At 37.5% G+C, this 14,052-nt stretch overlaps 2 long non-coding RNA genes across 2 annotated transcripts; both read right to left on the bottom strand.

Annotated features, from left to right (window-relative positions):
• Window positions 1-10,238: 10,238 nt before the first annotated feature.
• On the bottom strand, window positions 10,239-11,183 carry LOC147504834 (uncharacterized). Its single transcript, XR_015220467.1, has 3 exons — window positions 10,844-11,183; window positions 10,429-10,500; window positions 10,239-10,287 (listed from the first exon to the last, which is right to left on the bottom strand). It is a non-coding gene; the product is annotated as an uncharacterized LOC147504834 (long non-coding RNA).
• Window positions 11,184-11,508: 325 nt separating this feature from the next.
• LOC147504833 (uncharacterized) lies at window positions 11,509-12,814 on the bottom strand. Its single transcript, XR_015220466.1, has 3 exons — window positions 12,737-12,814; window positions 11,746-11,798; window positions 11,509-11,590 (listed from the first exon to the last, which is right to left on the bottom strand). It is a non-coding gene; the product is annotated as an uncharacterized LOC147504833 (long non-coding RNA).
• Between the last annotated feature and the right edge of the window lie 1,238 nt (window positions 12,815-14,052).

Raw genomic sequence — 14,052 nt, 5'->3', positions numbered from 1 at the left:
GTTGTGGTGTTTTTCTTGGTTGTTGGTTGTGGTCCGGTGAAGAATAGATGGGCTGTTGTTGCCGGGGGATGATGGGTAGATTTGATTGTTGTTTGGTGCTGTGAATGTGGAAGGAGGCGTTAATGGCGTCGAATGCCATTGGTGAGCAGTGAGGTTTTTAATTGAGTTTGTGTATACCCTAAAGTTTTGGTTGTTGATGGGGATCAACACCCAACTGTTTGGTGGTGGATTGGGTGATGGAGAGGGGACGATTGGAGCTCTATTGATGTCGATCTCGATTTTTACAGTAAGTCGGAATCATGAATTGACGGTATAGGTAGGTGGGGTTTTTCGTGGGGATGAAAACCGCGGGTTTCTTTTTAGTTATAGCTGGCCGGTGGTGGCTGTATAGGCGGTGGAGGCGCTGGTGGAGAATGGGAGAGTGAAGAAGATGAACAGTACACCACGATTTGGGCTTTGGCCAAATCGTGATGGGCCTTATATGTTTTGTTTGGTTTTAAAATTTTTGGACTTCACTCTAGACTATGGGCCTTAGGATTTGGGCTTTTGGGTTTCGGAGTTTAGGCTAGGTTGACCAATATTGATTTGTTAACCGTGAGGACTCGACTTTGATTGATTGACGAGTGGACTCGACTTTGACTTTGACCAAGGTTGACTTTGACCAGTTGACCCAAAAATTTGACTTTTTCCTAAATTATGATTCGGTCTATTAGGATAAGTCTAGGACAATTAGCATGTTTGACTTAGGCTAGGACCTTTATAAATATACTTGTGTACGTGTATTTACTGCTTTGTGATTTTTCAGTCTTTTACGATACACAACGTTATGACACTTATACATCCATGAAATTAATAACGCGTAAACCAAAAATACATTAAACAAGATATTCATTCGTTCTCAGATATAATATATGCAATAAAGTGCAATAATGCGTAAACAAATTTACCACCTCTTTTAGAACTCTCCACGTCTCAAGTTTAGGAATTTAGTTTTATGACTGTTGATGTCATATGTTAGGTGGGCATTTATTGAATGTGTCATAAATGGCCCGTTAGCGTTATATATGGGTATTCATTGAATGTGCCATGAATGACCCGGTATTCATTGAATTTGAATGACCGTGATTGTTTGGACTTGCTCTAGAGAGGAACTAAGGTATTAAGCCTTGGGTTAGTTGTATTCTTTGATTATGCGATTGTTTGAGTTTACTTTTGAATACCTAATATAATATCTACATATGTTATATAGATGTTCTAACTTTTTTTTGTAGGAGGGTAGGACTTAATAAGATTTTGTGCAGGGACGCGGTCCTACCCTTATACAGCAGTGGATATCGGTAAGTTTTAATTCAATGGTTTAGATATTAAAACAAGTTATTATAATGAGTTATATAATGGAAGTCTTGCTTGGGAAGAAATTATGCCGGTTAAAATGACGGAACTACCTGTCTTCCAAGCTGTGAATGATTAAGTTATGGGAAAATATAACGTTATTGTTTGGATAATTAAAGTATGATAATGTTTATATGTGGTTAGTCTACTCATACCAAAGAATTCCATTTTGTGACCCATGTTTGCTTTGTTTTGGCAGCGTGGGTGTGTTCTTAGGAACATAGGTGGAAGGCAAAGCGGGACCGTATGCGTGTGATTTGGATTCTTGTCCGAGCAATCCGTTAGTTCATTTATTAGGTCTATTCTTTTGGAAGGATGTAATAACATAGGTTACATTTTTATATGACACGAGAATCGATGTTGGAAATTGTTATTCTTAAAGTTTGTTTATGTTTGTATTGGGATGGAAGAAAGTTTTTAATAAAGTGATAGTTGAGGAATTTGAAGACTATTGTTGTTAAGTTGATTCTTTATGATGTGGGTTTTCGGGTTTTGACATATGTAGTATCCACCCCGTCATAGCCTGGGTTTCTAGACAATTGAACCAAGTGATGTTTGAGATATTTATATTTCAAATATTCATTTATTTTAATTGTTTAGAAAATCGGGCTGTGACAATTCTAGATCTAGTTTTCAGTAGAGTAATTAAGTTTAAGTTCCATTTTCAATTCTTGTTTTAGATTAAGTCTTTGAATCATTGTTCTTGATTGATTAGATAAATAAAATAGTTATTTTGTCAATTTCGAATTTTGTTATTTTGATTTATAGACCTAGTTTTAATTATTGTCGATTATCATTTCGTAGTTTAAGTAGATTGAAACATTGTTAGTTAATTTAGTTAAGTTAGAATTTTAATATGATGTGTAGTTATAATTCAATGGGAAATGATGGTTTGATGACTAAAGGCTAAAACCTCTATTAGAGGGGTTGATGAAGCTTTGATGAAAACTTAATGGTATAGTGTAGAAGCGTTGTAGAATCTATTCCACTCTAGAAGGTCGTGATTCGCCATGAGAATGGGTGGACGACCTCACATGCTAATTAGTATTTGGTAGAAATGCCAAGAACACTAGGGATTAGAACTTGAATTTCTTGCCGTAAGAACGTAAGAATCGAGATACAAGAATCTATGCTAGGTTATTAAGTTGGATTCGAGGTGGATTCAAGTCCCCTCTAATCCTTTATCTAGATTCAAAAACAATCATATTTCCATAGCATTTGTAGTTAAATTCAACATAATCAATTTCATATTGTATCGTAGTATAACACCCTTCGTAAAGCTCTCATTAGACTTAAGACCGATTAATTAGATTAGAAAACATTCCATGCTAGAGAACTAGGAGTGAAACGAATTTGTTACTCCACTCTATTTCGATAGAATTGAGAGTAGAAACTTTGATAAATATAGACACAAAAAGTTTTAGTTTACTTACGTTTTGAGTTTCATTGTTCATTTCGTAGGTAAACTATTCAATTTTTATGTTTACCAAATGTCGTCGCTGCCATCTTAGTTTCACTTTAGCATTGTTTTCATAGTATAATTAGTCATTTTAAGTCCCATTAAACCCACCCACCCTTGTTTGATTCATCTTGTGGTTGTCCGTTTCAAGCGAAAAAGTTCTGCAAAAAATATATACGGAGCGCGACATCAAGCGCCTAACCGAAAACTGCTAAAAAGATGGAACCTTGAGCGCGACCGCCCCATCTTGAGCCACCACCTAAAACACTGGAATTTCAAGTTACTTCGGAGCGACCCGACCTAAGCTAAATTTTCCGTTTCTACAGTTTGTTTTGAACCCGATTTTTAAGTTTTTCAGTTGTTCTAACTTGTTATTTACATTGAACACGCGTAAACAAGACGCTTATTCATAAGCGAAGCAAAGACGCTATCAGGTATTCCTTTCTTCCATACCTCGCATCTCCAGTTAGAGGTTTATACTAAAATATCAAGATTGTTTGGAGTGTTGTCGTGTTTAGACTTAGACTTGCATGAGATTAAGGTCTGGTTGGAGAAAAACACCGAACGTAATTAACCGTCAGCGTCAACAAACAAATCTATCGAGTATACCAATCACTACACCTCTAGCTGCTATTCCACCAACCACACCGGACATAATGGCTGAAGAAAGAGAGACTCCTCTCTCCGACTTTTACAAAGCCTTGAGCAATAGCCCTAAATCTTGCATCGTTCTAGCATACCCAGTGGGGGATTTTCGAATTCCCCCAAACATATTTAATTTGTTACCCGTTTTCCATGGTTTAGACTATGAAAAACCTTATCAACACATGCGTAGGATTGAACAAGTCCTTACAACATTCCATCATCCTACGGTTGGTACGGAACAGATTAAACTGAGGGTATTTCCCTTCACCTTAGCCGATAAGGCAGCGTCTTGGTTAACTGCCCAAGCGCCTAACTCTGTGGACTCGTGGGCTAAACTTGTTCAACTGTTTATGGAACATTTTTACCCACCCCTAAAGACGGATGAGATGCTTTCCAAGATTAATTTTTTCCGACAAAATCCTCATGAATCATTTTCTGAGGCTTGGAATCGTTTCACCGATCTGCTTATTGAGTGTCCACACCATAACCTAGCATAAGACACGTTAGTTCGTGCCTTTTTCAAAGGACTTCAACATCACCATAAAGAAGTCCTTGACATAATGAATGGGGGTAGTTTCCTAAGTAAAGGAGCCTCGGAGGCTTACAAATTTTTAGAAGATCAAACTAAACGTAATAACAATTGGGGTAGTGATGATATTCTCCTCCACTGTTAGTTCTTCTTCAACAGTTAAAGGTTACCCGATATGTTTGAGATGAAACCCGATCTAGAACTTAAAAATTTAATCGAATCTCTAACTAAAAAGGTTGAGGCTATTTCTGTGCAACAAAAGCCTATCCCTGTCATGAATGTTAACTCCAACCCATGTAATGTCTGTTTGAGTCCTGGAATGAGCACCCTGAATCCTATTGTCCTCTCGCCTATGAACAACAACAATTAGAGCAAGACAATGTTTGCTCCATTAATAGCTATCCTATTCCTAATGCCCCATGGAGACAACATCCCAACTTTAGTTGGCGAAACAATCAACAAGTTTCACCTCCAGGGTTTAATAACCAAAATGTTAGGCAAGCGAACAACTATAATCAAGCTCCACCTAGGCAAGGACAGGGACAAAGTCAGGGAAATTATAATAATTATAACAACCAAGCACAACCACGACAAGGTTTAGCACAAGGTCAAGGTAATTATAATAGTTATAATACCAATAGAGGTATCGTTCCGGTTAACAATAGTAACTATCACAACCCACCCATAAATAATCAACGTGAGATAGTTCGGTCGCACCACTGTGACTACTACACCATCACATCCGATCGTTATAGGCGCTTTATACAGGTTACCCAACAACTTTTCCAATCAATGACTCAATCAAACCAACAAATCTTACAATCCATAAATCAGGGCATACAACAGTTAGCCCAAGAGAATGCCCAACCAAAAGGCGTGTTTTCAGGACAAGCGATACCAAACCCTAAAACAACAAACACAGCCTTTGAGGTAAACGGTAATACTAGTACGGAAACGACAATAGTAGGTGACCTAAATGCCATCACCACTCTCCGCTCTGGAAGAGTGGTTGATAACAAAGTAACTATGCCTATAGTTACCCCATCAGTACTCCCTACACTGGATATCGAACTAGATACCGAAGTAGAAACTGAAGAGCCTACCACTGTAGAGGTACCAGTTAAACAACAAACTAAGAAACAGAAAGCCAAGGTAACACATCAAGTCGAGCCATACGCTAAATATAGAGCGAAACCACCATTCCCTCAGAAGTTAGCCATGCTAACCAGGGATACAAACTTTGAGGAGATTAGGAATGTTTTCAAGAATCTAACGATAAACCTTCTTTTTCTCGAAGCTATTAAAAAGCTCCTTAACCACGCTAAGTTTCTTAAAGAGTTGTGCACTACTAGGCGTAAGACCAACATACCTAAAGACGCCTTTTTAACTAAACAGTTCCCAACTTTATCCGAAAATAATGGAATTGTTAAGTACAAGGACCACGGTCGATCCCTCTTTGTAAAATGCACCTTAGGAGATTCCCACATGACGACCGCTTTATTAGACCTGGGGGCGAGTGTTAACTTACTCCCCTATTACTTGTATAAACAAATAGGTCTACAGGAAATGCAACCTACAAAAATAACGTTGCAATTAGCGGACAGGTCAATTAAGTATCCTAAGGGTGTAGTGGAAAACATGTTTGTTAAGGTTCAGGATTTTTACTACCCTGCTGATTTTGTTATCCTCGATACAGAAGTCGCTAACGACTCTGTACCGATCATCTTAGGGTGCCCCTTCTTGGCAACTGCCAACGCACTTATAAATTGCTGCGATGGTAAGATGTCCTTATCTTTTGGCCATCTTACAGTTGAGGTAAATGTTTTTAAAATGATGAAACAGTTACCAGATCCATCTATAGATGGGGAGGTTAGCATGATCGAGAGTTTAGCTCAAGATTATTTTAACAACACGTTTCCCGAAAATAATATGTACAAATTCCTTTCTTTTGGAACTTCAGATTTTGTAAATGACTCCTACTTAGAGGAAGTCAACACCATCCTTGAGTCCACACCAATTGTAGACCGCCGGTTTGCTTCATATACTTTCGATATGAAGACTTGCTACCTAAGCAAGTATTCATTATGCAAAATGAGGACCCCGACGAAACATCTATTGATTTTCCTTCCACCCGGTCTTAAACCTCTTCCCCCGGAGTTAAAATATATTCAACTTGATCCGGATGGTAGTCATCCGGTAATTATATCTTTTCTGTTATCTAAGAATGAAGAGACATGTTTAATCCGGGTGATTAGGGAACATCGGTCGGTGATTGGTTGGTCCCTAGCCGACATTAAGGGAATTGACCCTAATGTTTGTACTCATCGTATCCATTTGGAGGATAACGCGAAGACTTCTCGCGAAAGAGGTGGTTAGGGAAGAAGTTTTACGATTACTCGATGCGGGTATCATATACCCAATCTCTGATAGCGAATGGGTAAGCCCCATTCATGTAGTTCCTAAGAAATCGGGAGTTACCATGGTACGTAATGGGAAGGGTGACTATGTTGTCACACAAGGTCCTATGAAATGGAGGATCTGTATTGATTACAAACGTTTAAATGCTATGACACGAAAGGATCACTTTCCTTTACCTTTTATAGATCAAATGCTTTCGAGCGCCTAGCTGGTCATGCTTTTATTGTTTTCTGGATGGCTACTCGGGCTATTTTCAGATTATTATTGATATTGATGACCAAGAAAATACTACCTTTACATGTCCCTTTGGAACGTTATGCCTATAAACGAATGCCTTTTTTGGCCTTTGTAATGCTCACAGTACCTTCCAAATGTTGTATGCTTCATATATTTAGTGACATGGTAGAGCTTTATGAAAGTTTTCATGGATGATTTTTCTATCTATGGAGACTCCTTCACACGCATTTGTTTGTCTAACCTGTCTAAGGTTTTGACACGGTGTGAAGAAAAGAGCCTCATTTTAAACTGGGAAAAGTGTCATTTCATGGTGAAAAAGGGCATAGTACTAGGTCACATCGTATCTAGTGATGGCATCGAAGTAGATAAAGCCAAACTAGATAAGATAGCGACCCTACCTAAACCACGGACTATCCGTGATATTAGAGCCTTTCTAGGCCATGCAGGTTTTTATAGGCGGTTTATTAAAGACTTCTCGAAAATAGCTAGGCCTTTAACTAATCTGCTTTTGAAAGATGCAATCTTTGATTTTAATTTTAACTGTACCGCGGCTTTTGAAACTTTAAAAGCCCTACAACCTCTGCACCAATTATACAGACTTCCGATTGGTTTAAACCTTCGAACTCATGTGTGATGCTAGTGACTATGCGGTTAGTGCGATCTTGGGACAAAAAACTAGATAATAAGTCCACTGTTATTTATTATGCTAGTAAAACCTTAAACGATGCTCAACGGAATTATTCAACTACCGAAAAAAGAATTCTTAGTTTGTCATTTATGCTTTAGATAAGTTTAGTCCTTATTTGGTTGGTTCTAAAACTTTAGTTTATCACGGACCATGCAGCCCCACACACTACAAAAACATGTTTTTAGCGGCCCATACCCCATCGCTAAAAGGTGCCTTTGAGCGTGGCAAAGATCTGTCATAGCGCACGGATGGCGTTGCAAAGCGTGGCTAAAAAGTCGTCTCAAAACTTCAAATGCAACGCCAAAAAGTGGCGTGGCAAATGTTCCTAGTTTGTTCGCGGCGCCTATGGGCCGCTAATACACTAATTCGTTGCTACTTCATTTATGAAAATTAAATTAATTACAAATTTATTTCAAACTATTTGCAGCGGCTTGGCCGCAAAAAAGATAGCTTGTAACAACTAGGATGGCGTTGCAAAAGTGATACCTTTAGTCGCACAACTAGAGGCGTCACAAAGGCAACCTTTTGCTACACTATTTCTATTGCGAAAGTTTGAATTTTTAGGCAGTACATTTGGCGTGGCAACAGGGCGTCCATAAATTTAGCGACACACCAAGTGTGGCAAAAGGTGTCTACGTTACGGTAGAATTAAATCTTTTAGCTACACTAAAATTGTTTTCGAATGATAAAAATTCCATAAAAACACACGTTTTATTTGGGACGATTTAGCATTACAAATGGTGCAATTCATGCATATACACGTACATTTTCATTTACATAATCCTGCCCAAAACAATTTTTATAGAACCACGGTAACCTATAACAATTCACCACAAATCATAACAAATTGAATTTCATTACTAAATCATTCAATAAAAAGATCTTAAAAGAATTCACATAACTATTTTTTGTGAAAAAACATCGTCTCACATAATCTTAACAACGTTCAACTAAATTTAGACGAATTATTCAAAACTAAAATTCCACAATTAATGTCTATAGCATGCTAATTTGAGCAACATCCACTCGGAGCTTCTTCTTGATTCTACTACTTACGGCATCGAGCGACCTTTGGGCCCCATTACAAGAGAACGACACTTGCTCGGGGAGGTCAGGATGTCAATAATAGAAATGAGAAGGTAGTGGCACCTTAATAACTATCTTCTTGCATTTGCTGTCTTAGACTTGTTAAGGTCGGCGAGCTCTTCAATCAGCTTTCACTCTTCACCACATTACAAGTATTACAGGGGGTGGAAAATTCACCCGTCCCTCTGTGCATGATTGGCACGTCATTACCTGCTGGAAAACACCCAGAGGAGTCCTTGCTGATTGGATGACCTGACCTTGCCCCCCACAGGTACTACGTTTGGATGCCTTGGTCCCAGGTTTGGCACCAGACCCATTACAGGTGCCATAGCTCTCCAAGGTTATCTCAATCTTTTTTTCAACCCCAAAAACTGCTTCCTTGAAATTCAAGACAAGATTGTACACCTCATCCTCACCATCCACTGCTCTTGTTCTAGTGCCTCGTCCTCCTCCACCCATAACGCCCATACCACCCATGTTCTCAAATAAAGACTCAAACAGATCAAAGGGGTTCTTTGAAATCCTGCAATTAATATAAATCTCCCCTATGAGTGGGAAATGCAAAACTGATAGTAGCGTTTGATATTTGGAGACTGTTTCTTCAAGTGATAAATGATGATGAACTCACCCCAGTGCCCATGCCATCACCTTTAAGCCCAGCCCCTCCATACCTGTCATATAATGACCGTTTCTCATCACCCGACAACACCTGTACTGGTGCACGTACCTATACCTGCACCTTTTTTTACTCCACAGTGTAATTGATACTCTTAGAGAAATGAGAGAAGAAAGTTACATAAAATGTAATTGATACTTCCAGTGGTTATATATAAATGTAAATGCAATGAAAACATCAACACAGAAAATAATGCAGGAGCATAGCAAAAATATTAACTGCTCCTGCATCAGAAAAACCAAAACAACAATACGCACTTTGTTGAAACCATGTCGCTCCTCAATTACAAATGTTGAGTATAGGGAAAATGGCAAGTCAATGATCTGCCAAGTAGATTAAAAACAACATTAACATCAGAGGATTGAAATGCATTGTCTATGAAGGGATGGAAGTGAAGGTATTTAACTACTTTTCAATCAAAGTATACCTCAAAACTCATAAAACATCAGTGCTATTTGAAAGCTACACTGCTTAAGTGACAAAAAAACCAAAACAAATGAAGTCACTTGTATCACACCTTTGAACAGTTCACCTACTTACATTTTTTCCCATTCTTCCCAAACTTCTTGCCCTTTCCGGGTTTGCTATTCATGTATGAGATTTTCTTGGTTTGTTCTTTGTCTTCTCTTGCGAACTTGATCGATTTCTAATTTTCGAAGGCACATCGCATTGGGAATACCGTGCTTCTTGCCCCTTTTGTAATTTACTGTTATCTCCTCACATTTGATAGTCTCTTATAAAATAGAAGAATGGTCACAAACGCAATCTTTTGATTGTGCATCACAACGATATGTTGTCATTATACACTTGAAAAAGTCATTCTGAGTTTTCTCAATTAAATATGACAAAGGGTACAATTTGTTTCCAAAAACTACTTTGGGCAATTATTGGCCTTAAACCTTACATTCTTGAAAAGTTGCTATTGATTTCAAAGACGCTAATGGACACCATAAAATAAAGAGCTTGATATAAGAGATTACGTGAGAAAGATAATTACACGCAAGAAAGATTATTCATACAAATTTCAGGCAGAAAGTAAACAAGTTTACATGAAATGAACACGGTTTCTAATTCATAACCAATACCTGAAAAGCCTATGTCCCCTTAAAACGCCCCCCCTCTATAGTTTCTATTATCACCTCGCATTTGACGGTTTCCTATAAAACAGAAGAATGTCACAGTAAATTAAATGAATGTCACAAGGCAATCTTCTGACTTGCATGACACCCGTATGTGATCAATGTAGAAAGTAATCAAGTTTACATGAATGAAGATTGTTTCTAATTCATAAACAATACCTGAAAAGCCTCTGTCCCCTTCTGAACGGCCCCTTCTATAGTTTCTATTATCACCTCGCATTTGACGGTCTCCTATAAAATAGAAGAATCACTGTAAATTAAATGAATGTCACAAGGCAATCTTTTGATTTGCATGACACCCCTATGTGGTCAATGTAGATGCCCAAAATTGTCATTACAGAGTTTTCTCAATTAATTAAGTATGACCAGATGGGCCTATGCTTTGCAACAAACCATTGGCAAGCATTGGCACCAAACCGAGCATTATTGAAAAGTTTCTATTGATTTTAGCATGCTATAAGAGAGTCTTTAAGAAAAGATGATATGTGAATTAACAGACATGATATAAACAAGGAAAGCAAGAAAGAAGTCAAGCTTACATGATTGAAGATTGTTTCTAAATCACAAAGAATACCTGAGAAGCCTCTGTCAACTTCCGAATGGCCACCATCAGAATTTGTTCCCCTAAAAGATACCTTATGGTGTGAACGTTCTTTCCACCACTTATATATTCCAGTCTTGGTAGATTTAATTTTCGAGCCACTCTGTCTTGACCTGCACAAAATGTAAAACATCTTTTCAACAAACATGTAGGGCCACACAGTGAAACTTTGGAATCTTTTATAGTCTTATTTTTCTAATGCAAGCTCACTTGAAGTTTGTGTTCATATAAAGTAATTGAAAACCAAAAGCAGACCCGCAGAAGAGAGAGACTTTAACCCCAAAGTCCCAGGTATAACCTAAATGCCTTCATTTTCCACTGTACATCACAACCAAACAGATACTCAACACACACAATAGGCCTTCAGAGATACTAATTCAGTCAAAAACATTGCTACCCTTGACACTGGATACTCATATTTACTTAAATTTCATATCCTAACATAAGAACAAAGCATGTTTAAGACTAAGATCGGGGATATAAAACCATACCTTTCCACCGGCGAATCCACGGTCATTGTTGTTTAATTTAATGTACCTCTTACGTTTACGTTGACAAAATAATAATTCAAGTTATGTTCACGGAATCCCCGAGAAAAATAATCGATAAAAATAAGCGTTCTTTGGGAATAGGAGTACCTTATCCCAATGATAGTCAGATTTCTGCTTTTGCAAACCAATGCTATCATCTGCAACTAGATCAAGAACAGCAGCATCCAACCTATAACAATCAATTAGATGTTTACACAAGATCAAAAGAAGTTATATTTTCCCATTTTAAGCACAAAAGTGAACTTTCCACTCAAGTTTTAAGACTATGAATTACTATGGTGATAGTGGGTTTGAACCTAAAGGAAGTTGCATTAAATGTTTTACCTGCTTGATCCAAATCCTTCGTTACCTCTTACCGAGAGTCCTACCTCAAGATGCTGAAAACAATATCAAAATGCAATTAAGCTAATATCTCACCATTAAGCAAAAAAGAGAAACTAAGGTGGTGTGTGTGTGTGGGGAGGTGTCAGTGGGGGGAGAGGATTACTACCTAGATATTTGCTCATTTATTTACACAGGCCAAATTCTTCTGTACTCACACTTTTTCTAGTTCACAGGATAAGAACACATTCTCTTGTTAAGTCTTGCACATTTTTCTTTACAGACTTGAGAACAAAGAATACCAACCCATAGTGGCATTTACTACTAGATATTTTCTCATTTAATTACACAGGAAAAATTATCCTGTACTCACGCTTTTTCTAGTTCACAAAGGATAAGAACACATTCTCCTTTAAAGTCTCGCACATTTTTCTTTACATACTTAAAAACAAAGAATACCAAACCCAGAGTGGGTTCAACTACCCAAGGTCTGAGCCACTGGACACCCTGATTCACTTTGTAGCAGATACCGGCAGATAGTTAAACCTAGTTAGTAGAGAGGTTTTTGTGAGTACATGATATTACAAACTCTCTGGCTGTGGCTGAAACTGTAGCTCCTGCCTTTAAAAAAAGGAAATTCCGTCCTTTTTTCTTTTTGAAACGAACATTTAAAAAAAATATAGCGAAACAAGTAGGAATATAAGAAGGCCACTCCCTTCTGGTAATGCTGGACAAGTCATATTCATTGTGAGACTGAGTGATTATGTAAATATTTCATTCATAAAAGCTCTGCAGCTAAAGTGTCCCTAAAAAGGCAGATCTAAAGAAAATACAACCTCTATTATTTTGATTAATTTCCGTCTAAACCTATGAAATTTTCTTCTTCAACTTTGGTTGTTTTAAGTATTTAGAAGATATTCATTGCCAAATTCTACACTCTACACAACTACACCTGCAGAAGTTCTAACCAGAGAATAAAAGGATTGGAACCTACTTGATTTGTTGGGACCGAGCTTATGTAGAATTCCTCGTCCTTGAAGCTTTCTGCCTTTCTTTTGTATCCCCGACCTTCCAGCATTGAAGTAAAACAACAATAATAGTGAATCAGAACCCAAGTATGTTACATTCACTTCAACATCATTAGCCTCAACATTCAAACAGAAATAATTCAATAATTGGCAACAGAAATATGAGCAGGGAATGGAGAGAATATTGAGAAAAGAATTTAAAACCAGGTTGGACTTAAACAAAAGATAGGATGATGTAAAAGACCTTTTTCCTTTTCTCCTCGAAGCTGTGTTTACTTTTTCATCCTCCTCCCCGGCATCCTAAAGAAAAATAGTAACTTGATCGGATGTTAATCTTCTAAATGAAAAACTAGAAAATTATAACTTGCATGCAAATAACATGCTAATGTTCGAGTCAATATTTTTTTCTGCAGTTTAGACAACTTCTAGGTAAACCGACAACATTAGATAATGATAAAGCAATTAATAATGAAAAATAAATAAATAATTAGCATGATTTGGATATAACATATATTTACCTTATCTGCTTGTTCACTAGATCGTTTATGCACCACGGATTCATTATTTCTTCATGAACGACTCTTTTCCTCTTCATGACGTCAACCCATTGACTAGATGAACCTGTAATACCAAAATCTTGGCTCGGTCGCTTATCTAAGTTCCTTTGATAGTTTGACACCATAAAATAAAAAACCTGCTTGGAAATAGTAGCTAAAAGGAAGCAAGAATAGGAAGAGGAATGAAACTTCGAGAATCCATCAAACACTTTTCATGATAAAAAGTATATATGAAACAGTTGAGAAGATTACTTGCAAATGTTTTCACCTAGCGAACACCTTCCGCTTCCAAAATTATGCGCTTTGGCCTAGTGCACATCATTCATAAGATCAATAGGAATATCAAAACTGGATAACGCGTGAACAAAAGCTTCTTGACAATTACCACGACTATTCAAAAATACAACAATACATATCTTGGGACTCCAAATCCAAAGAAACTAATTTCTAACTCACCTGAAATCTTTCAATCGCTCGAGAAGACAAGAGCATCCAACTTCGCTACCTTCTAGTAGGTTCTTAAAAAGTGGATGTAATCCTTCACAAAGCAAGCGCTTTTGCTCTTCTTGCGGACTCCTTTGAAGGTAAAGGTTTTGTCTTTGAATACAAGTGAAATGAAGTCACTTGTATCACACACATGACCAGATCATAAGAACTCCTAGGAATGCAAGTGTATGAATTATCTCATTTTCCGCATTGAGGCCAACGATACCGCGAGAAAATCT

The sequence above is a fragment of the Coptis chinensis genome, chromosome 4 (assembly GCF_015680905.1).
Source record: "Coptis chinensis isolate HL-2020 chromosome 4, ASM1568090v1, whole genome shotgun sequence".
In the NCBI taxonomy this organism is placed as follows: domain Eukaryota; kingdom Viridiplantae; phylum Streptophyta; class Magnoliopsida; order Ranunculales; family Ranunculaceae; genus Coptis; species Coptis chinensis.
Note: the sequence above shows the minus strand (reverse complement) of the source record. Positions and strands in the feature narration are given on the sequence as shown.